The sequence below is a fragment of the Rousettus aegyptiacus genome, unplaced genomic scaffold, assembly GCF_014176215.1.
Source record: "Rousettus aegyptiacus isolate mRouAeg1 unplaced genomic scaffold, mRouAeg1.p scaffold_m13_p_1, whole genome shotgun sequence".
Taxonomy (NCBI): domain Eukaryota; kingdom Metazoa; phylum Chordata; class Mammalia; order Chiroptera; family Pteropodidae; genus Rousettus; species Rousettus aegyptiacus.
Genome location: NW_023416284.1, coordinates 59,959,837 through 59,972,423, shown reverse-complemented (window position 1 = coordinate 59,972,423; position 12,587 = coordinate 59,959,837).

Genomic DNA, 12,587 nt, shown 5'->3' with positions numbered 1-12,587 from the left:
AATACTAAATTCCCCAGGGAGAGTCAGACTTTTGATAACCATGACAACACAGAGGTGTCCTATCGTGGGACTTTTAAATCATGAGTCAGTAACATGCTAAGAGTGTATTAATATCCAGTTTCTTTCCTTATAAAAGGATTTGGACTATTATTGAGGCAGGAATATGGTCTATGATTTCACTTTTGCTTTCCTGGAAGGAAGGATAATCTGTAATATTTTCATTTTTAAAAATGGGAGAAAGCTTCTTTTTGAATTGCAAAACTGTTATTTATTCATCTGTATATAATTTCCTGAAGGCAACACTGGCTTTTCTATTATTATGAGTTATTCACTATTAACATAGAACCTGGGCCAGAATAGGTTGGAATTCATTGTATGAAATTCAGTTGCTATCTCCTTCTCTTTTGGATCTCCCTGCCCCTGGTGTATTGATTCTGTTCTAGATTCCTTATGCTAAGCATGCATGGGTAAGGGTCCTCCTATCCTCCTTAGTCCCCCTGGCTGATGCTTCTGTTGCTATTTGTTACACTGGCCGTATTCTGAGCCCAAGGTACTCTTTTTTTTTTTTTTTTTTGAAGTTGCAAAGTTAGCAATGCTACAGAAATATTGTAACATATCATTCCTGAATTCGAGATTTTTCTTCATGTAACCAGGACTGAAAGAGCCATAAAGAAAAAAAAATCCTTTGAATGAGATTGCTTTAAACAGAAAGTTTGTCCAAGAATTTTATGCCAGGATCAAGTACTTACAGATTAATCTATTCACGATGATCTCTATAATCCATTCTCTCTCTCTCTTTCTCTAAAGATTAGAGAGAACTAATATATATATGTATGTATAAATTATTATATAACTTTCAGGAGTACATTATAATTCAATAGATGTGTACACTACAAAGTGATCAGCCGCAAAAGTCTAGTTACTGTTCCTCGCCATACAATTGACCCTTCCTCATTTTAGCTTATCTCCCTTCCCCCAACTCCTTTCCCTCTGGTAACCACTGATTTATTCTCTGTATCTATGAGTTTCGTTTTGTTCAGTGGTTTTTATTGTTGTTGTTGTTGTTTTCAGATTCCACATTTGAGTGAAATTATACGGTATTTGTCTTTCTCTTTCTGACCTATTTTACTTAGCATTGTTCCCTCAACATTGTTCCCATATTTTTGCAGATGGCAAGATTCCATTCTTTTTTTATGACTGAGTAGTATTCCATTATAGACACACACACACACACACAGATACACCTATCTATCTATCTATCTATCTATCTATCTATCTATCTATCTATCTATCTAATCATCTATCTCTATTTATTCTTTATTTACCCATCAATGCACATTTAGGTTATTGTTTCCCTGTCTTGGCTAGTGTAAATAATGTTGCAGTGAACATAAGAGTGCCTATATCTTTTCAAATTAGTGCTTTCTTCTTCAGAGAAATATACAAAAGTGGAATAGCTGGATATTATGGTAGTTCTCTTCTTAATTTTTTGAGGAATTTCCGTATTATTTTCTATAGAGGCTGCAACGACATATAGTCCCACCAGTAGAGAACGAGGGTTCCCTTTTCTCCACATCCTCTCCAAAACTTGTTAGTTGTTGTCTTTTTGACAATAGTCATTCTAACAAGTGTGAGGTGATATCTAATTGTGGCTTTGATTTGTATTTCCCTAATAATTTGTGATTTCGAACATCTTTCACATGCCTTTTGGCCATCTATATATCTTAGGAAAAATATCTTTTAAGATCCTCTGCCCATTTTTTAATTGGTTGTTTGTTTTGTTGTTGTTCTTAAGTTGTATAAGTTCTTAATATATTTTTAGATACTAACCCCTTATCTAATGTATGATTTGCAAATATCTTCTCCCATTCAGTAGGGTGCCTTTTTGTTTTGATGATGGTTTCCTTCACTGTGCATAAACTTTTTAGTATGATGTAGTCCTATTTGTTTATTTTTGCTTTTGTTTTCCTTGTGTGTGGAGTCAGATCCACAAAAACTGTTAGAACAAAGCAAAAAACTATTAGAGCTAATAAATGAATTCAGTAAAGTCTCAGGATACAAAATCAATAAACAGAAATCTGTGGTGTTTCTATACACTAATAATAAACTGTCAGTAAAAGAAATGAAGAAAACAAAATAATTTACAATTGCATCAAAATAATAAAATACCTAGGAATAAATTTAACCAAGGAGGCGAAAGACCTATACACTAAAAACTGTAATGCACTTATGCAAAAAAAAAATAGAAGATGTAAATAAATGGAAAGTTATTTCATGCTCACAAATGGGAAGAATTAATATTGCTTAAGTATTGATATTACCCAAAACAATCTACAAATTCTGTGCGATCTTTAATAAAACTCCAATGGCATATTTCACAGAACTAGAATAAGTAATTCTAAAATATGTATGAGACCACATAAGATCCCAAGCACTCTTAAGAAAGAAGAACAACGCTGGAGGTATCACACTTCTTTATTTCAAACTATACTACAAAATGATGGTAATCAAAACACTATGGTATTGGCAAAACAGACCCATAGACCAATGGAACCGAACTGAGAGCCCAGAAATAACCTTGCACATATATGGACAATTAATTTACAACAAAGGAGCCAAGAACGCACAATAGGGAAAAGACAATCGTTCAATAGTGTTGGGAAAACTGGACAGCCACATGCAAAAATGTGAAACTAGACTTTGCTCTTTATCCTCCAGTTTTCTGCAGTACCTTAATGCTGTATCATTTGTCCTCTCACTTTTCTGTATCTCCTTCTCCTGTCTTTCTACTCCTCTCTACCCCCTCTCACCAGTATTCAAAAGTGGTACGAACTGTTTTTATTTGAAAAAAAAAAAACAATCAATAACTTAGCTATATAGTGTTTCATGCAGTGAACAATTTGGAGTACTTAATCTTATTTGGCCTCTCTAATACTTGGTGTTGCTGATCATTTCCTCTTTTTTGAAATTCTCTTGGTTAATATGACACACCCCTGATTATCTTTGTAAATCTCTGGCCTTCTCAATCTAGTTTACAATGCTTCTTTCTTTATCTCCCACTTAAGTGCTGGCTTTTCTCAAGAGTTCATTTTTGGATTTCTTCTCTTCTTCTTTCTGTTCCAGTTGGTGATCTCACTTCTGTGCATGGCTTTAGTTACCCTCTGTACACTGTTAATGGCCCAGACTCCTCAATAGCAACCTTAGGTACAAGAAATGGAATACTATTTTCAAAGTGTTGAAAGAAAAAAAAACTTTATATTTTACATTATCACTTAAATGTTAGAGTGAAGTAAAAATAATGTCAAAAATTCTTGGTTTTAGACCACCTAATATACAATCTAAAAACACTCTTGGATGAAATTCTCCAGCAAGGAGCACAATAAATAAAAAAGAATCAATAGGGTATGTGAAATAAATGTTAATAAATAATTTAGCAAAATTTCTCATGTAAATAGCAATGAATAATAGCAAAAATTTATCAGCTCATAATTTAAACTCTAGAAAATATCAGCACTGAGGGAGTCTTCACGATGTTGAATCCAGAGAGACAAGAGTCTGCTAAGACATTTCTGTTGGAAGTGAAGAAGATAAGGAGAATATAGGTATTGATAAGTGTTTGCATTTTATTACTATAGAAAAAATGAATAAATATAAGAATGGGTCTTAATTAGTTGATATAACTAGCAGAAGATGAAAATCATGTGTGATCTTCAGAACAGTAGAGTAAAATTCAGCCTATCCAATGGAAGTTAGGGAAGGAGGGGAGCAGAAGAAACAAAAAGAAATATGTGAAATAGAAAATATGGAAAAAGATGGCCGAAATAATTTTTAACAAGTCATTAAACCTCAGTGAATTGGTTAAACTCACTTTTGGTGAGACAGAGACCCTAGGTTTAGACTTTGAAAAGATACAATAATATGCTGTCCATAGAGACACATTTAAAATTAACAATGCTATAACAATTCCTAAATTATCTGTGTATAAAAGAAAAAGTAAGAAAAGTGGGATACTTGTAACAGGTTATAAAAAAGAAACAGTCAGTTGACCCTGAAAAATTTTATTTTACCTCGCTATAGCTTTGCACAATAACTTACTAGCTCAAAGACTGCGGTCTGTCCTTACAGAACTCCTTACCTCTATCCTGATTCCTCCCCAAATATTCTGCAACATGAACTTTCTAAATAGAAACATAATCTTGTCCTGCTGCAGCTTTTTTTTTTACTATCATCCCCCTATTGCCTACAGGATGAAGTCCACGGTTTTGGGCATTTTATTCCAGGCTGTTCTTGATTTTGTAGTTAAGCTACTTATCCATTGCCTCCCTACCCAGTCTCCTGTGCTCTCCACTTCCTGCGTTAGGCATACAGAAACATTCACACTTTTCCAAAGAGAACATTCTGTCTCTCATTTTTATGACTTTGTTTATTTGACTATTTCTGACTGGAATTTCCTCTTCCTTTTCTACTTGTCCTTCAAGACTTAGATGAGGCGCCACCTCTTCCATCATACTTTCGAATCATATCACATTAAATTACTTTGCCTATCATCTCCCTGACTAAACTGTAAGTTACTGGAAGAACAGGGACCTTGTGGTCCCAGCCTCCAGCATGGTTCCTGTCATATAGTACAAATTATGCTCAATGACTAAATTAATCCAAGTCAACAAATATAATGTTCCAGGTGCTAGACACTACTAGACTCAGATCAATTAATAAGAAACAAAACATCAGAAAATAAGTTTTGTGTATAAAGTTTATAGTGAATGGCTTTTCAGCTCAAAAAAAAAAAAAAGAGGATCAAGTAAAGCAAGTTATTTTTAGAGATATTAATTGTATTGTGTGAGTGTTTTATGCAGCACTCTTGTTGCTTGTGACAGAAAACCAACTCAAGTTAGTTAAATATCTATTGATCGATTTACTTACTTACTTACTTACTTACTTACTTACTTACTTACTTACTTACTTACTTTTTGGAAGGATATTGGGCATGTCTCACACAGCACTGCAAAGATAAGGTTGACCTTAGAGCTCAGGTTCAGTGAGAACTGGGAAAACTAGGGATGTGAATACAGCCAGGTTTTTGCCCATTCCTTGGCCTGTTGGCCTCATCATTTCATGCCACCTTCCCCCTCAGCAGGAAAAGTGGACAGACTAGTCCTGAGCCTCACAACACAGGTGTTGCTGCCGGAGAGACATTAATCATCTTCCCTACTTGTGGTTCAAAAGTCCTGGAGAAGAGCTCTGATAAGTTTACTTTAAGTCAGGTGGCCATCCTGAGAGAATCAACTGTAGCCAGGAGAAAACTCTGATCTGCCTGAATTGGGTGCCTATGTTGGGTGAATCAGTGATAACAAGGAAGACAGGGTCAGATAGCAAGGATGTGAGAAATAGGGACAGTCTCACCCCTTACTACTCAAAGAGAGGTCCTTCAGCATCGCCTGAAGCTTGTTAGGAATCTTGGACCCCTGAACCTATTGAAGCAAAATCTGCATTTTTTCCTAGCTCCCCAAGTGATTTATATGCACTCTCAAATTTGAGAAGCTAAGGGCACTGATTTTAAGTTATAGTAGTATTTCAAGGAAATTTTTGAAAGATCGTTCTAAGTGTTTAAAACATAAAATGCCATGTTTTGAAAGATTTTGGAATTTTCTTTTCAAGCAAATTTACAGAGAAATACCATGTACTGATTTTCTCAAGGATGGTTTGTCACATATGCAAAGAAATGGACATGTCAGCATACTTTACTGCCCCATCATTTTTATAACAAATTCATCAACTCTTATCTCACAGCCTAAAGACTAATTACTGGCTCCTAGAAATCCCCATTTCTAAACCACTAACCTGTTTCTTCCTTAGGCCCCACTCTCATTATGTTTTCCCCAGGTGGTCTTGATTACACAATTGAACATTGACCATGATATCTCTTAGGATATGGTCCTGTGGTGATAGCAATACACTTTCTGGGATTCTTATTATTATTATATGACATGCAATTTCATTGATCTGGATTATTCTAGTGGTACAGTAATTTTAATTAATATGTTGAAGCATTTCCCTTTAATTTTCTGAACACGTGGTTGTACTGTGTCCAAGTAGCAACTATCCATTTGAATTATAATGAAACTAGGGTAGCTGAAGGCTCTCTACATTTGGTCCAAAGATTTACTGGAGGCAGCTGAATTGCTTCTCCTTCAGGAAGTAGTAGGTCCCTGAGAGAACTAGGAACCAATCCTACTGCAGGAACCAATATAGATCAGTTTTGCTGGCAACTTTTTCCATCTAGATCAGATTCTGAAACTATCTGGGGGATGCTTCCTTATAGTCTGAGATGGTCCCAGGTGAAGACCCCCTGGTTGGCAGATGTGTTAGGCTGCTATATAGGTTGTTCTAGGAGAACCAGTCTCAGCCAATCTGGTATTTCTTGCTATTTGTATTGGATATATGGTAGCCTTGATTTTCTGGCATTAATTAGAAATAAATAATGTCACTGAACTTTCCAGATAACTGAAGCCTCACTCATTGAAAGCTTACTTTTAAGTATTTTCATGCCTATCTTTCTGAAAAAGAATATATCGAATAGGATATATTAAAGATAATTTGGGTAATGTCATGGGCCCTAAAAATGAGTACAGTTGGCAAGAGTCTTCATCAATACTGTTCAGTAGACACCACAGTCATATATTCCAAATCTTTACCCAAAGGGATAGAGTTTTATTGAGACATATAAATATTTTCATAGAAGGGAGTTGCTAGATTTTAAATTTTTTAGTAATCAATTCCAAGTAAATTCATACAGTAATCAGTTATGGGGAAAGAGAGTGGAGAAAGCTCATTCACTTTGTATCTTACTCTGAGTGTTTCTTAAGCCTGCCCCTCTGAGGCATATATTCTGTTTAATGTTAGAATTCATTGAGCTGCAAACTCAGGGTCATTGTTGTATAAATCAACTTTTGGGGTCTCCTCTCAAGACCTATACAATGTTCTTAAATTTTCTAATCTCCATAGAGTTGTGTGGTGTTCCATGTGTCTTTGGCATGGCACACTGGCCCCTGAAGTCACCGTTCAGACTTTGTCCTTAAGATGCAGAGCTACATATTCTCCGTTTCCCTTATTTTTCTATTTTCTCTCTCCTAGTACTCATTTTTTGTTGCCACTTTGAATTTCTGGCATCCTTGTTCTGTTTTTCTTTCTCGACATGTTTTGTTTTTTTGTACTTTGGAGATCGTTTCCTTCTTATATGTAAAAATATTTGTTCTGATTATAAATAATACATGTTTACCATAAGACATTTGAAAAACATTATAAGCATTACAGAGGGAAATTTCAATTACCTAATATACATATCTAATTACCTAATATATCTCTCTATATATCTCTATATATGTATGTACATGTACATACATATATAGAGATATATATACACACACACACACAGACATACACATGAACACACACACTTTTTCTTGGATCATTAAGATCATGTTATATATTTTTTTTTGTAAACATTTAAAAACTGGATATATTATAAGCATTCTACCAAAAGACTGCTTTAGAATGAGGATGAAAACAATGGAGGTGATGTGATAACTAATATTGACTTAGTAATTCCTCTGTGCCAGGCCCCGATCTAAGCTCTCTACTTATATTTATTCATTTAATCTTCATATCAATCCTGTGATGCTCTTATCTTCTACTACAGATAAGGAAGCTGTAGTACAGCGAGATAAGTAACTTGTCCAGTGTTCCATAACTAGTGGAACATTTTAAAGCATTTTCTTATGACAAGAAATATTTCATAAATTTCATTTAAAATGACTAAGTAGAATCTACACATGAATATATCATAATTTATTATTGTTAGACACTGAGATTATTTTCGATTTGAACATCTTTTAGATAATGCTGCTCTGAATGTCTTTGTTGGCAATTTTAGTTATTGCCTCATGATAGATATCTGGACATAAGCCACTGTGCCAAAGGGTGAAGATTTTAGTGACCCTGGACATTGCCAATTGCTTTACAGAAAGACAGTGCCTACTTATAGTCCATGAGATTGTATGTGGGAGTATGTGCCTCATTGCATTTCACAAATATTAACACTTAGTGATATGTTAGTTTGAAAAGTAGAAATGGTGATATGTATATATATTTTTATATATATTTTATGTATATATATATATATATTAATTCAGTAACATGGATTTTATTGTTGTTGTTGTTGTTGTAACCAGTCAGTGAGATTGCTCATAGCACACAGAGATTTGGAGATGGAAGATACCCCATTCTGAGATGAAGAAATTGAATGAATCAATCAGTCTCAGTGCTTAGGACTTTCTGTTCATTATTCTTGGTTACCTTTGTCACTGTTTATTACTTAGGAGTACTGATTCACTACCAGGTATGCATATTTGATACATGAGTTTCCACATAGAGTCAATCCTACCCAGTAGTAAAGCAGAATAACAAAACAGCATGGTTATATGATATTAGCAAATTGATCCACATGTTATCTAGCATTAAAACAGAAAAAACACCCAGAAATAAATCCACACCTATCTACTCACTTCATATATGACAAAGGAGGTAAGAATATACAATGGGGTAAAGACAGTCTCTTCCATAAATGGTGTTGGGAGAATTGGACAGATACATGCAAAAAAGAGAGAGAGAGACTGGACCACCTTCTTACACCATATACAAGAGTAGACTCAAAATGGATTAAAGATTTAAATGTAAGACCCAAAACCATAAAACTTCTTGAAGAAAATATAGGCAATAAACTCTCCGATATTTCTAACAAGAATTTCTTTTCGGATATGTCTCCCTGGACAAGGAAAACAAAAGAAAAAATAAAATGGGACTACATCAAACTAAAAAGTTTTTGTATAGTGAAAAGTTTTGTATAACAAAACAAAATGACAACCAACTGATTGGGAGGAGATATTTGCTAATGATACATCTGATAAGCAGTTAATATTCAAAATATATAAAGAACTCATACAACTCAACAACAAAAAACAAACAAACAATCCATTGAAAAATGGGCAGAAGACCTGAAAAAATACTTCTCCAAAAAGGAAATACAGATGGCGAATAAATACATGAAAAGGTGCTCAAGGTCACTAATCATCAGAGAAATGCAAATTAAAACCACAGTGAGATACCACCTCACACCTGTCAGAATGGCTATCATCAATAAATCAAAGAACAACATGTTTTGGCGAGGATTCAGAGAAAAAGGTACCCTTATACATTGTTGGTGGAATTGCAAATTGGTACAGCTGCCATGGAAAACATTCTGGAGGTTTTTCAAAAAATTAAAAATGGATCTACCTTTTGACCAAGCAATTGCACTTCTGGATATTTATCCAAAGAAAACCAAAACAATAATTTGTAAAGATCTATGCACCCCAGTATTCATGGCAGCACAATTTACAATAGCCAAGATATGGAAGCAACCTAAACGCCCATCAATAGACTGTTGGATAAAGAAGTTATGGTTCATATATACAATAAAATATTACTCAGCCATTAAAAAAATGAAATCCTACCATTTGCAATGACATAGATGGACCTAGAGGTTATTATGCTGAGTGAAATACGTCAGACAGAGAAAGATAAATACCACATGATTTCACTTATATGCAGAATCTAAGGAACAAAAAAGAACAAACTAATCGAAAACAGACTCACAAATATAGTGGACAATTTGGTGATGGACAAAGGGGAGGGGAGTTGGAGGGCTAGGAGAATGAGGTGAAGTGTTAAAGAAGTACAAATTAGTAGTTGATAGATGGTTACGGGGATGGGGAGCACAGCAGAGGGAATGCAGTTAGCATTAATATATTGGGTAGGCAAAAAACCAGAGGAGAGAAGAAGCAATTAGGGGGATCATTTTATAAACTATATAAATGTCTAATCAATGTAATTAATTTTAAAAAACAGAAAAATCAAGCAAGGTAGATGATGAACTCTGTGCATGTTAGCAAATTTGATTGATGCTCTTTTCTACGGTTAATAGCTATGCTGGGAACAGTCCTTTGTGACAGTTCTGTGAGTCAGCAGGGTTTTCCCCTTATTTCCTGGTTCCTGGCTATACCGTAAGTATAGATAAAAGGAAGGTGCACATGAAATTGAATTAAATGTAAAATGTTTCCTGTATATGGAACTTAGGCCACATGTTTCAAAAATTAGATCTGTAATGAAAGTATTTGAAATTCTTTTCTAAAAAGTAAAATGCAAGAAAAACTGGTTAATATGAGATTTTAGTTACATCAGATGAACTAAAATGCTATTAAAGTTTTCTGTACTATTATTTTAGGAATACTTACTCACCATTTTGTTTGTGTCACTTGGTTTCGATCCACCTGCCTTCAAGCAAGTGTCACTAATGGATCTTTGTTTAGAGAGGGCTGGTTCAAAGTAGCAGAATTAGCCAGGTTAACAATGCTGACCTTGTGACTAGTAAGCTGTGTGACCTTCCTCAATTAGTTGGGTCACTCTGCCTGTTCCTCATTTGTAAAATGTGGATAATAATATTACCAAAGTCATGGAGTTTCTGTGAGGAATAAAATGAGATAATATAGCAGAAACTCTTAGAGCAGTACCTGGCGCATAGTAAGTGCTTACTTATTCTTATTACTACTAAAAAATAATAAGTATTTTTGACACTATTATTCTATGTATTCTAATTATTACTACTACTGAAAGTTTCTTTCCTTCTCTGTCTTCATCAAGCTAATATTTTATGAATAGTATTAGTATAATTGCAACTATGTTTCTGGAATCAGCCTGACAATAAATCAACCTGCAAGTGCTCTTGGTTATGGCCAAAACAAAACATCTAAAAGTCTGAGGCTTGTACAGTGTTGGCCAAGTCTATGCAACTGGCCTCGTTTCCAGAAAGGAGTATGGTAAACTCATTGAACACATTGGTTTCCAGATTTCGAATAACTCCAATTTAAATACTACTTAAATCACTTACCAATTGAGATTACAGGCAAATTACTTCACTCTGAGCCTTGGCTACCCATCTATACAGCCTTTTGATATGACATTCCTTACCTTTAGAGGACTCCGGTTTGGCCCCTTGCTGGCTGTGCCTCTTCTAGGCCTGGTTTCATGGGTGTGTGACCTGTGTAGTCACATATGGCCCTGCACTTAGAAAGGTCCTGTACTTGGTTTAATGCTCTGCTTTAGTTGTCTTGAAATTCCTAAAAATTTTGTATTTGGACTTATGTTTTGTAAGTGAAGTCTGATAGAATAATGCATCATTCATTTAAGTAGAGGGGATACATATAATATGTGGCTATCATTCCTTGCCATTCATTTGCATATAACATTCATGACGTCCCATAACTACAGAATTTGGGTGGGCCAACAATGTGCTGGAGTTTAGTAAGACTCAAAGTGAGTGCAAGGTGAACATATTTCATCTATGATTGAGTCAGCAGTACCCTGACGGCCTGGAGAGGCTGTGATTTCATTTTGAAAGAAAGCATTGACATTCTAAGAAACACAAATGACCTAGAAACTGTATTATGTCCTTTCTTATTCATGTTATTTGCATTTGTATCTAGTTAGATTGAAAATGATGACCTAGAAAGAAAGAGAAAAATATGGCAATCCATCATTTCTTTTCTTTTCTTTTTTTTTAGTCCTTTCGTACTTACTGGTGAGCCTAAGGTAGATAGCAGGATGTGAAATAAAAATACTTGAATCAGTTTTGTGCAGGGTTTTCACTGTTTGGGCAAGAATGAAATACATACGCATGCATAAGATACAAAAATAGAAGTTTGTGTATTCCACATATGAGTTAAATGCTCTTATATTTGCATTTAGAACTGGAATTGTACAACATACACGTAAATGGTAAGAGTCATATGAATATTTTAAAACTAATTTTTCTATATTTAGAACAACTTTAAATAACAAATAAACATTGTGACAAGCCAAGAAAGACTATGGGAGAAAGGAAAAAGCTCTATATTTTTTAGTGGCTTTAATAACATTATTTGTTACTGCTGCTTGAACAAGGGTCCTGCATTTTCATTTTTCACTGAGTCTCCAAATTAATAAGCTCTATCCTCTTTCTACGGAGTGAGAGGTCCATAGGGCCAGAGGTTGTGCCCATCCAGTGAGTGACCTCCCGCCCCTTCTAGAACACATTACACATGCCTGAAAACTGAAAATTTCTGATAAGTAACTGATCCGCTTCTTGTGGCCTTCCTGGGCCAGAACTGACTTGGATGCCAGAGTCAGTTCTGCCTATGGCAGATTGCATCAGTGGTGTGTGAACTTCCAGGCTGGAGAGATAGACAAAGGGCAACTGTTGATGTGGTATGTAGGCCGAAGGGGCCACACCTATGTACATGAAGCCCCTGAGGGTGAAGACTGGGATTGGGAAAGATAGGAAGAAAAAAGCGTTCCATGGTCCATTTATTTTTCGGTTGCCATATTCCACAATGAGAGGGTTTCAAGAATTTTAAATTTGAACCTGGCTTTCCAAGTCATTACATTATAAAGGTATATTTGTCAAGGTAAGAGATAATACATTTAATAGCTTGTTCATCTGACTTATAATATTT